Source organism: Peromyscus eremicus, chromosome 10 (assembly GCF_949786415.1).
Source record: "Peromyscus eremicus chromosome 10, PerEre_H2_v1, whole genome shotgun sequence".
NCBI lineage: Eukaryota > Metazoa > Chordata > Mammalia > Rodentia > Cricetidae > Peromyscus > Peromyscus eremicus.
Genome location: NC_081426.1, coordinates 80,384,024 through 80,394,135, shown reverse-complemented (window position 1 = coordinate 80,394,135; position 10,112 = coordinate 80,384,024).

The window sequence follows — 10,112 nt, the reverse complement described above, 5'->3', positions numbered from 1 at the left end:
GAATTCAAAACCAACAAAGCAAACAGTAGAAGGACAAGTAAAACTCAAATGATGACATCAGTAACCCATAGAGACCGACAAGAACAAACACACAGATCTTGACTGAGGACTGCAGAAATTCTCTAGGCACTCATGAAAAGTCCTGAAAGCATCAGCCTTGAATTAGACTTAGCTTGTAATTACTTTCAAAACACAAGGAGAGTAAGATCCAAGATGAGAATATGTGGGTGTTAGTCAGAAGCCATTCCTCATAGACACAATGCGGAACAATGGCTCTAACTGCCCCTTGGCCTCATTAATCTGATGATTTGTTGTATGAAATGAGTATTGCCTGAGTTAATTAATAGGAAAATAATTCAAAGAGTGATTCACACTTGCTAAACTACTACAACAGTTAACACATGACATTAGACAAGCAGTTGAAATTAACAGCTATTTCATCTGTTACATGTTGGTTTTTGGCTCTTTTGGCGGGGGCCTGCCAATCAGCTCCCAAATAAATCACACACGGAGGTTTATTCTTAATTATGAATGCCCGGCCTTATCTTGGCTTAGTTTCTAGCCAGCTTTTCTTAACTTATCCCGACTACCGTTTACCTCTGGGCTTTTCCCGTTCTCTTACTGTAAATCTTCCTCTTACTCCATGGCTTGCTGGTTGTACAGCGGGGTGGCTGGCCCCTGGAGTCCTCCTCCTCTGGCTGCTAGGTCTCCATACCCCCTTGCCAGTGTTCTCCTTCTATGTATACTCTCTGCCTGCCAGCCCCGCCTATCCTTTCTCCTGCCTTGCTATTGGCCAGTTCTTCAAAACACATCAGGTGTTTTACACAGGCACAGTAACACAGCTTCACAGAGTTAAACAAATGCAACAGCATAAACAGAAGTAACACACCTTAAAATAATATTCTACTACAATTACATGGGTTTTTTTTCTTTTTAATAACATGAATTTTGTTTTTGCTTTGTGCCTAGGTCAGCAAAACTACTGCCTTATGCTATGACTAGCAATACATTTTATTGTAAAAGACAAAATTTCTAGACTTGCGTCTATTATATATAATCTGGTGACTTCGAGAAGTACTTCATCCATAAAAATGTTCATAATTTTTGATCATCATTTCTAAGTATTTGGCTATACTGCTCTTGTAACATTCCCAGTAACTGTAAGAATGATGCCATTCTCATTTAAACTTGACAGATTATAAAGGGCTAGTGAAAGTAAAAGCATTTCAAACATATATCATTTTCACATGCGAGCATCCGATGAGTTGTGTAGAAGGTGAACTCAGCTCTCATGGACTCCTGCCTTGCCACAGTGGATCCACTCTACCTCTCAAGAATGAAGAGAGTTCGGGATGACACCAGGGGTCTCTTTGGATTCACATCTTTAACTGCTGCAGGAGAGGGACCTAAAGGTTTTATCTGGAACCACATAATATGACTGTCCCAAATTTACCTTCCCCTAGACATTGTAAGGAGAAATTTGTAAATCTGGGAAATGTGCAGTTAATAATGAACATTTAATATCAGTGATCATATCTGTTTATTCTTAAAATTTGGCGGACATTTGCTTTCAAAGTCTCTTTTCTACATAGAATGTAACTTACAACTTCTTTTAATTCTGTTTTTATTTTATGTGCACTGATGTTTTTGCTGTGGGTGTCGGGTCCCCTGGAACTGGACTTACAGACAGCTGTGAGCTGCCATGTGGGTGCTGGGAATTGAATCCCAGTCCTCTGGAAGAGCAGTCAGTGCTCTTAGCCACTGAGCCATTTCTCCAGCCTGTAACTTACAACTTTTATCTTACTTGGTTTCTATAGCACCAAATGAACTTTCCTCAGAGCAGAGAGCAGCACAGTGTAAAACATTGACAACTTCAGAGTCAGGCTCTTCGGGGCTGGGCTCAGGCAGTTCTAAATTCAGCACCACCCTTCACAGTGTTTATGCTTTGACAAAACACCACAGGTAGGCCTAAAGAACATTCTAACTTTGAAATTTTATGTATCTGTGAATACAATTATCACTAAATCTCACATACTGGATAAAATCCAGAGAAGGAACAGGGGAATGAAATTACTGTCTTGAATCAGATGCACAAGATAGTCCCAGAAAAGTACTTAGAATTCTCTTTGCCTTCCTTCCTAATGCGATCACCTCTTTAGGGCTGAGTGAACCACACCAGGGTGAGAAACCCCACCACAAGACTGAACACGGTTTCCACAGGTGGAAGAGTGATCGGCTCCTGGAGTTGCTGACAGACTTGTTTCTGGCCTGAAGGTCGACAGTCCATCTTTCTTCCCCTTGAGGACTCTGCTGCATTCTTTAACCTGCACCCTGGGAATTTCCATGTTTGGGCCTCTCCTTTCCAATAATAGCTGGAAACATTTCCACAAAACCAGCTTAGATAAGCTTCTCAATCGTTAGCATTCATCAATACCACCCAAAGAATGAGTAAGTCCAAGAGTTCTGGGCAGCCACTAACAGATCCAAACTTCATCATTTAAGATGCTAATAAATGTTCCTTTCTACCATTTTAAAACATATGTAAACTACACATACGAGAAACTTGAAATTCAAAACCATGGATGGAATTACATGCTTTATGTCATATGGTCTTTTTTCATATGGAAAAAAACAAACTTTATTTTCATGCCAACATTTTAAAGAGTTGTATTTCATAGCTTTATAAATCCTTTTAGCCCATTTAACAATGAAGAGTAATAAGGGTTAACTATGGCTTTCTGGTGTGACACATAACTTTTAGTTAGATTATTCTCTTGCTAGCTTTCTTTACTATAACACATTGTAGATTTATCATAATAAAATATGAAGCAGTTTGTTTAACACGCAAGTTTATCAGTTTCAAGATTATGAGAAACAAGGAAAACAAGTTCTTTGATAGGAGTAAAGTATTAGTAGGGTTGTCTACTTTCCTTGGGCACAGAAAATAATACATTAATAATAGTCTAGTCATGATGATGATTGTCTCACACAGTGCCAAAATTATCAATTCCACGTGTATATCTGAATATTAGTTTGAGTCATAAAAAATTTAAGTGGAAGTGACCACATATGTAGCTACTGCTAATAACTACTTACAGTAAAAATAAATAACATGTTTACAGGCACCATGTAGCATGTGGGAATCCTGTAAAAGACTGACTTACTTTTGAGAAGTACCACATTGTTTTAGGCCCACAGACAGACAGAAACCCAGGAAACCTTTCTCATTCCCATGGCCTGAGACTTACATAAATTGGCTGTGATAAACTGTGTAGTGAGGGCAAACTAGTGGCACCCACTGAATCATGACCCCACATTGACCTCTCTGGCAGTCAGAGTCACACATGAAACTATGTGACCATCTCCTGCTTCTAAGAATGCTCTGTGACAGATGGTACAAAGCTCACAAGTTTGGTTTTGGAAGCTAAAATATAAACACACACATAGAAGCAAGTGGCAGCCGGCCCTGAGAAGACCATTATGAGGAATTTTATTCCCGTTAGCTCTCTTTGTCTCATATGATTATATGATATACTCATGCTGTAGCGATTTATGTTTTCTTCAAAAATAGCAAAGGTTTTATGTGAAAGTTGCAATGAAATATCCATTTACCTTGAAGAGAATGGCCACAGTAAAAGAGACAAACATTGGTGAGACTATGAAGTAGAGAAAAGAGTGACTATACACACTTGGCCATATCAGATACTCATGGGAAACAGCATGTTGGTTGTTTAAAAAAACTTAAAAAATGTAATTACCATAGACACATCAGTCCTTCTATTGGATACATATCCAAGAGAAAAGAAGACAGGATTTAGAAAAAAATATCTTCTGCCAGGCAGTGTTAGTCCTTAGACCCACACCTTTAAATCCAGCACTCAAGAAGCAGAGGCAGGCAGATATCTGAATGTGAGGCTAGCCTGGTCTACCGAGTGAGTTCTAGGATGGCCAGGGCTACACAGAGAAACCCTGTCTTGAAAAAAAAAAACATAAACAAAAAAGAAAAAGGAAAAAATCTTTACTCCCCTGTTCATTTCAACACTATTTATACTAGCCAAGAAATAGAAACAACCAAGGTGCCCATGAATGGAAGAATGGATGAAGAAAAGATGGTTCCTCTACAGTTGAATACTAGTGAGTCATGAATTATAATCTTTCCTCCTAACAATGGGAGCAGGGGCTGTCCCTAAGCCTTTGGCTGGCCCTTAGGAACCTTTTTCTCACACTGGATTTCCTTGCCCAGCCTAAATACAGGAAAGGTGCTTAGTCTTATGGTAACTTGATATGCCATGCTTTGCCAATACACAATACACATACAGTACAAAGGCCTGCCCCTTTCTGAACAGAAACCAAGGAGGAGTGGATTGTGGAAGGTGGGATGGGGGGAGAGCATGAAGAGGAAACTGTAATTGGGGTGCAAAATAAATTAGTTAAATAAAATTAAAAATAAAATATTTCACTTGCAATAAGATGAATGGAAATGGGGATAATTATATTAAGTGAAATAAACTAAACACAAATGAAACTATCACACGATCTCACAAAGAAGCTCTCACAGAATTTGAGAGTAGTGGTGGTTAACAGAGGCCAGGAAGGGGACTTGGGGAGGACCGAGGGAGAAAAGTTGGTAGGTTGACACTAAATTATAGTTCAACAGGACAAAGAACTTCACTGTTACTGTGTTAGGGTGGGTGTGGTTCACAATATTGAATATTTAAAAATAGCTCACAGGGCTAACTTTGAATGGTCTCACAACAAAGAAATTATGTCAGACATGATATATCTAGCAAACACCTCAACTTTATTTTATAATATATCCATGTATTGAAGCATAACGCACTACACCATGGATATAATTTTGTGTTAGTAAATTTTGTGTCATTAAAAACAAATTGAGGAGCTGAGGAGATGACTCAGTGGTTAAGAGTACTTGTTGCTTTTTCTGGAGGACCACAACTCAGTACCCAGCACCCACATCAAAGAGCTTCTATCAACCTGCCATTCCAGGGCACACACCTCCTCCCCCAAAACATAATTATAAATCAATGTAAGTCTTAAAAAAATGAAAGGCATTGGGGATAATATGAACATTTAAACCCAAAGATTAAGTGAAAATAAGGTAAGATGTAGATTCAACTCTTAAATGGACTGAAAGAGGTTATCTTCTTTAACACAAAAATTCCAAATCCTTATTTTATTCAAAATAATATTTCCCTTATAGGAAAATGCAAAATGTAAAAATGTATTAACATTATAAAAAATACTATGGCATTATATAAACATCCTTACATGGCTTTTTAAAAGTTAGACTAGCTCTAATATTAATTCAGTGTGAGCAAATTTTATGTAGAGTCTACATTAAAACTCGTTATACTGAGTGTCACAGAACCTTACCATAGCACCACAGTCACATAACACTGTCCATACGCTATCCATTTTATTACTATTCAGAAATTCATAGCTGCTTGGTATTCATTATAATTTTACAAGCACAATTGATATAAATTATATCAAGAGAGGGCTAGTTTTTCAGAGGAAACTAAACTAAAATGGATTGGTCTTTGGAGGAATGTTTTGTTTAACCTGAGGAGCCGTGTAAGGACAATTAGCTTTACTGCAGTCACATAGTTACCTAACTACAGCATATAATAATGCTTTTAAGTTTATTTGGTCAGTAAGCAATGTTTCATTGGACATCAATTATGAGCTGTATTGCATCATAAAATAAGAGATTGGGCTATGGCCTTGTGCTCCTGGCCTCTGTAGCAGGGGCATGACAACAGCTCTTACTTGAACCATTAGTCTGTCCTAGGTGCTGCTCCCAGGGCTCCTCATCTTATCATGAGTTCGGTGCTTTCTAAGGAAGGGAGAATTTCTCACTTCACCCTCTGAGGATTGAGCCAATGGCTCTAAGTCCAGGTCATGTTGAAGTCCTCAGAATACACAAGCACACTTGTTTCAAGAAACAAAGAGTGCTGTTGAATAAATAAGTACACCCTGGTGTCTCATTGAAACCCCAAAGACAAGAATGCCCAGGGACCAGGAAGAGTTCGCCAAAGTCAGGATCTAGAATTCCCATCTCCCCATTGGCTGCTTTCTGAGCATGTCTTTTGCTTACTATTGTTAACACACATTCTTCCTTTTTCAGTTTTCTGAATCCACTGTGCTGATGAGATTCTGAACCTTCCTCACCTACTACACCTTCCTTCTTCACTAATACCTCCCGAGTCAAGTGTCTGAACATTACTCATTCAACCACATCCAGCAATGCAGGGCTCTGGATAGGGACAGGCAGTTAGTGGCTACACCTGAAGAAAATATTTGATGAAATTTGTGTATGAACTAGATGGATGCATCAAAAGATGTGCCACCGTTCCCGTGAGACACCACAATATTTTCATGTAAAATTAGCCTTTAATAATTTCTACTCCCAAAGTAGAGTTGGAAAAGTATAGACACAAAACACCAAGTTAGGTAAGATTTTTAAAAAAATGTATATAGTCCAGTAGCCATGGCAACAATATACTCATGAATGAGTATGCCACAAGTACATGCAGGTACTCTGGGCATGTGTATTTATTGTGGTTAAATCATTGCATTGAACTTCTGATGTTTGGGCTTAAAGAAACAGACTTGACATACTGAGTAAGAAATTCACATATTAAGGATTTTAGGATCCTAACAGGGCTGCTACAGTTAGCTAGTCTTAGAGTTATTTGGAATGATGTTCTCTAAAAATAAGAATGCAGAAATAAAAAAAAGATTGAATAACCACTAACTTTCATTTTATGAATGACTGGAGATATTTGGTTGTGGAAATCAATAATAAATTAGAATGTTTCTTTGTAAATATACTGTCAATACACGTTAAGTAGTTTTGTCCACAAACTCACTATCTTTCCTCATTAATTCATCAGTGCTATAAAAATCAAATTTTCATGTTTCCAGACAAATTTTGGAAAGATATAAAATACTTTCAATCCTCTGATTTTTTTCTCTACTAATACTTTCAGTATTATGACCTATGGTAACATCAACTACTAAACATATATATATATATATATATATATATATATATATATATATATATATATATATTTATCCTAAAAGTTTTAAAGCCTCAAATGGATTTTTCCAGATAAACGATAGATTTTCTAGTCTATGGGAATGGACTTTTATTGTGTTCAAACACTTTTATATAAGAATGGGATGCAGACTCTCAAAAAAGGGCATTATGTGCCAGCCTTTCTAATTTCCTTCACAAGTCAGCACATTCTTATCCTTTCTTCCCCCAAATCTTTTGTAGTTTGAATAGTTTTCCATGTTTCTAAGGTGAAATCTTTGCCCATCTAGTTCATTTTTCCATCGCTTCACATTCTTATTGCTTTCAATTCTTACCCTGGTATTGCTACCAATACCCTGGTGTGTTCTGCAGACTCCTGCATTGCTGGGCTTGACTAAGGGTGTGAGGGCTCAACATCTGGGTCAAGGCAGATCAGAGATGGTAAATGACAAACGTCCTAAATGAGGAACAGCTGTCATTTCCACTTCTTCAGTACAATGGAGCAGAGAAAATCACGTGACTTTTACTTTTGCCATTGAGAAGAAACACAATTTGTAGAATATATTCTACCTGACTTGTTATATTAATCAAGCTCAGTGGACTAACTAGTCTTCATGTAAATGGCTCCACTATTATATTTGTCTCCGATATACTAAAATATTTTCATATACTATAAGTTATGTATCACCTTGTATAAAGTCAGTAGGTTATCTCCCTTTGGATACCATATGTCTTAGTTAGGGTTTCTATGACCACAGAAACTCTTTAATTAGGGCGGCTTGCTTACAGTTTCAGAGGTTCAGTCCATTATCATCATGGTGGGACATGGCAGCATGCAGGCATACATGGTGCTGGAGAAGTAGCTGAGAGTCCTACATCTTGCAGGCAACAGGAAGTAGTCTGAGGCACTAGGTGTGGCTTGGGCATATATGAGATCACATGCCCTCCTCACAGTGATATACTTCCTCTAAGAAGGTCATACCTACTCCAACAAGGCCATACCTCGTAATAGTGCCACTTTCTATGAGCTTATGGGGTCCAATTACAAACTACCATACTCAAGTTATTATTTACCCACTTATGTATAGTATATATTGAGTTTTTATTTTGTGTGTGCATGCCTGTGTGTGCACAGGTGTGCCCCCACACAGCTCAAAACTGACCATCTGATCTGTTGGGGCTGGAGTTAAAAACCTTTGTGGGTCATGTGATACAGATGTTGGAAACTGAACTCTGCTATGAGATAGTCTTTCTGCATGCTGTGAATGTGTGTTGCTATCACTGGTTAATAAAGAAGCTATATATATGATCTATATACAAAGGCCTTTAGTCCAGTTTAAACTTTCTCTGAGGTAAAAATGAGCTAAATGTGTGCAGTTAGTCTTTGAGGAGAAATTGCTATTTCCTTGTGTTAGTCTGAGCAAAAGGAACAAAGCAGGCTTTTAAGGGTCTACAGTCCTAGAAGGACAATAGATCTAGTTATGAAGCATATTTAGTATTTTTTCTACACATCAAAATTGTACAGCTAATGAAAAGTCATCTTTCTGACCATCCATGGATACATGTGTGCCCATAAGATTGAGATGCAATCATAAGATTACAAGTACACATTTCATGAAAATGCATGGTAATATCATAGCTGTTATTGCACAAGAAATTACAGATGGAAGCAACAGTATTCAGAGTCAGTGGCCTGCAAGCCTTGCCTGACAGGGTACCCCATCTGAGAATCATTCCTCTGGTGGGTTGACATCTGAATTATCAATTGCTATAAGCTGTATTTGCATCCTGGCCGGCAATAGCTCGTCACAATGGCTCCTGACACTTAGGCGCTCATCTTGCATGAGATTCTTTTAGGTCTCAGGGAAGTAAATATTTTTTCTATTTTAAAAATAAAAATCTTTATAACATGATAGATGTCGAATACACATTTATCCAAATATATCCACACACAAAAATTTAACTGTAGAATTAAGAACTGCAGCTTTGACAATTGTGAGATTTAAAGCCGCCATCTAAACCATCACAGCACAGGAAACCTCAGGTGGCCTCTTTTAACATAAAACACCAAATGTATTACTAAATATGCAATATAAACAGATACAATCAGTAACATGGGAGGAAAGGCTATAGCTGATGTGCATTGTCCAAAATGCTCCTCCTTTTGCAGTGACTACCAGGACATTACACAATGCTCAGACTTTGCGGTCCACTCTCTGTCATTCTTTCCTAGTCTTGCCAAGTAGTTTTTCATAGGTCACTTTATGTGCAAAAGGGGCTGACTCACAGATTGCAACATTTTGTGGCCCACAGATGACAGAAAGTGCCGCTAAACGTTCTCTTAGTTGAATAAACAAGATTTCAAGTGGCCCTGGGAAGCAAGGAACTGAAACAAAGACGGGCATGACCCTGCATGGCTCCCTAGTTTCTGAGGCTACTAGCAACTCACCTATATCTTGAACAACTATAGACCCCTTAGTGGGACAAATTTGTCAAGTTTTTAATGACTAAAAACGAAATCCTGAGCCCCTTAAAGAAACCTTTGACACGAACACTAGACTACTTCATAAGCAAAAAAAAAAATAAAAAAAATAAAGAAGCATCCTTAATTCTGTGCCCCATTCTTATCCCCAAAGCTCTACAGGCCCTCCATCTAGAGCACAGAATATGGTGGCATTTAAGCTACAATGGGGTCTCTTAGGAAAGATGAAGTTAAAGAACAGGTGTTCCTCAGTGAGATGACATATACATGTGGGAACCATAAAGGAAAAGAAATGAGACACCTGGCCCCAATCCTAACAGCCATGTTGATCTACCACAAAATACAAAGCAAGAGCTTCTCAAGGAAGCCTCAGAATAAACAGGAGAAATATGAGTGTCCATCAGAACAGGTTAAGGACAGAAGATTAGCCTAAGCAAAGTTACTGAAGTGTGCCATTCCCCAGTTCCCGCTCCTGCGATTCTCTCAACCTGTTAGTTTGCAGCCATTTTCAATTTTCTAACTGTGAGCTTTGTTATTTCAGGCTCCCCAGCTTCTCCTTTCCTTGTA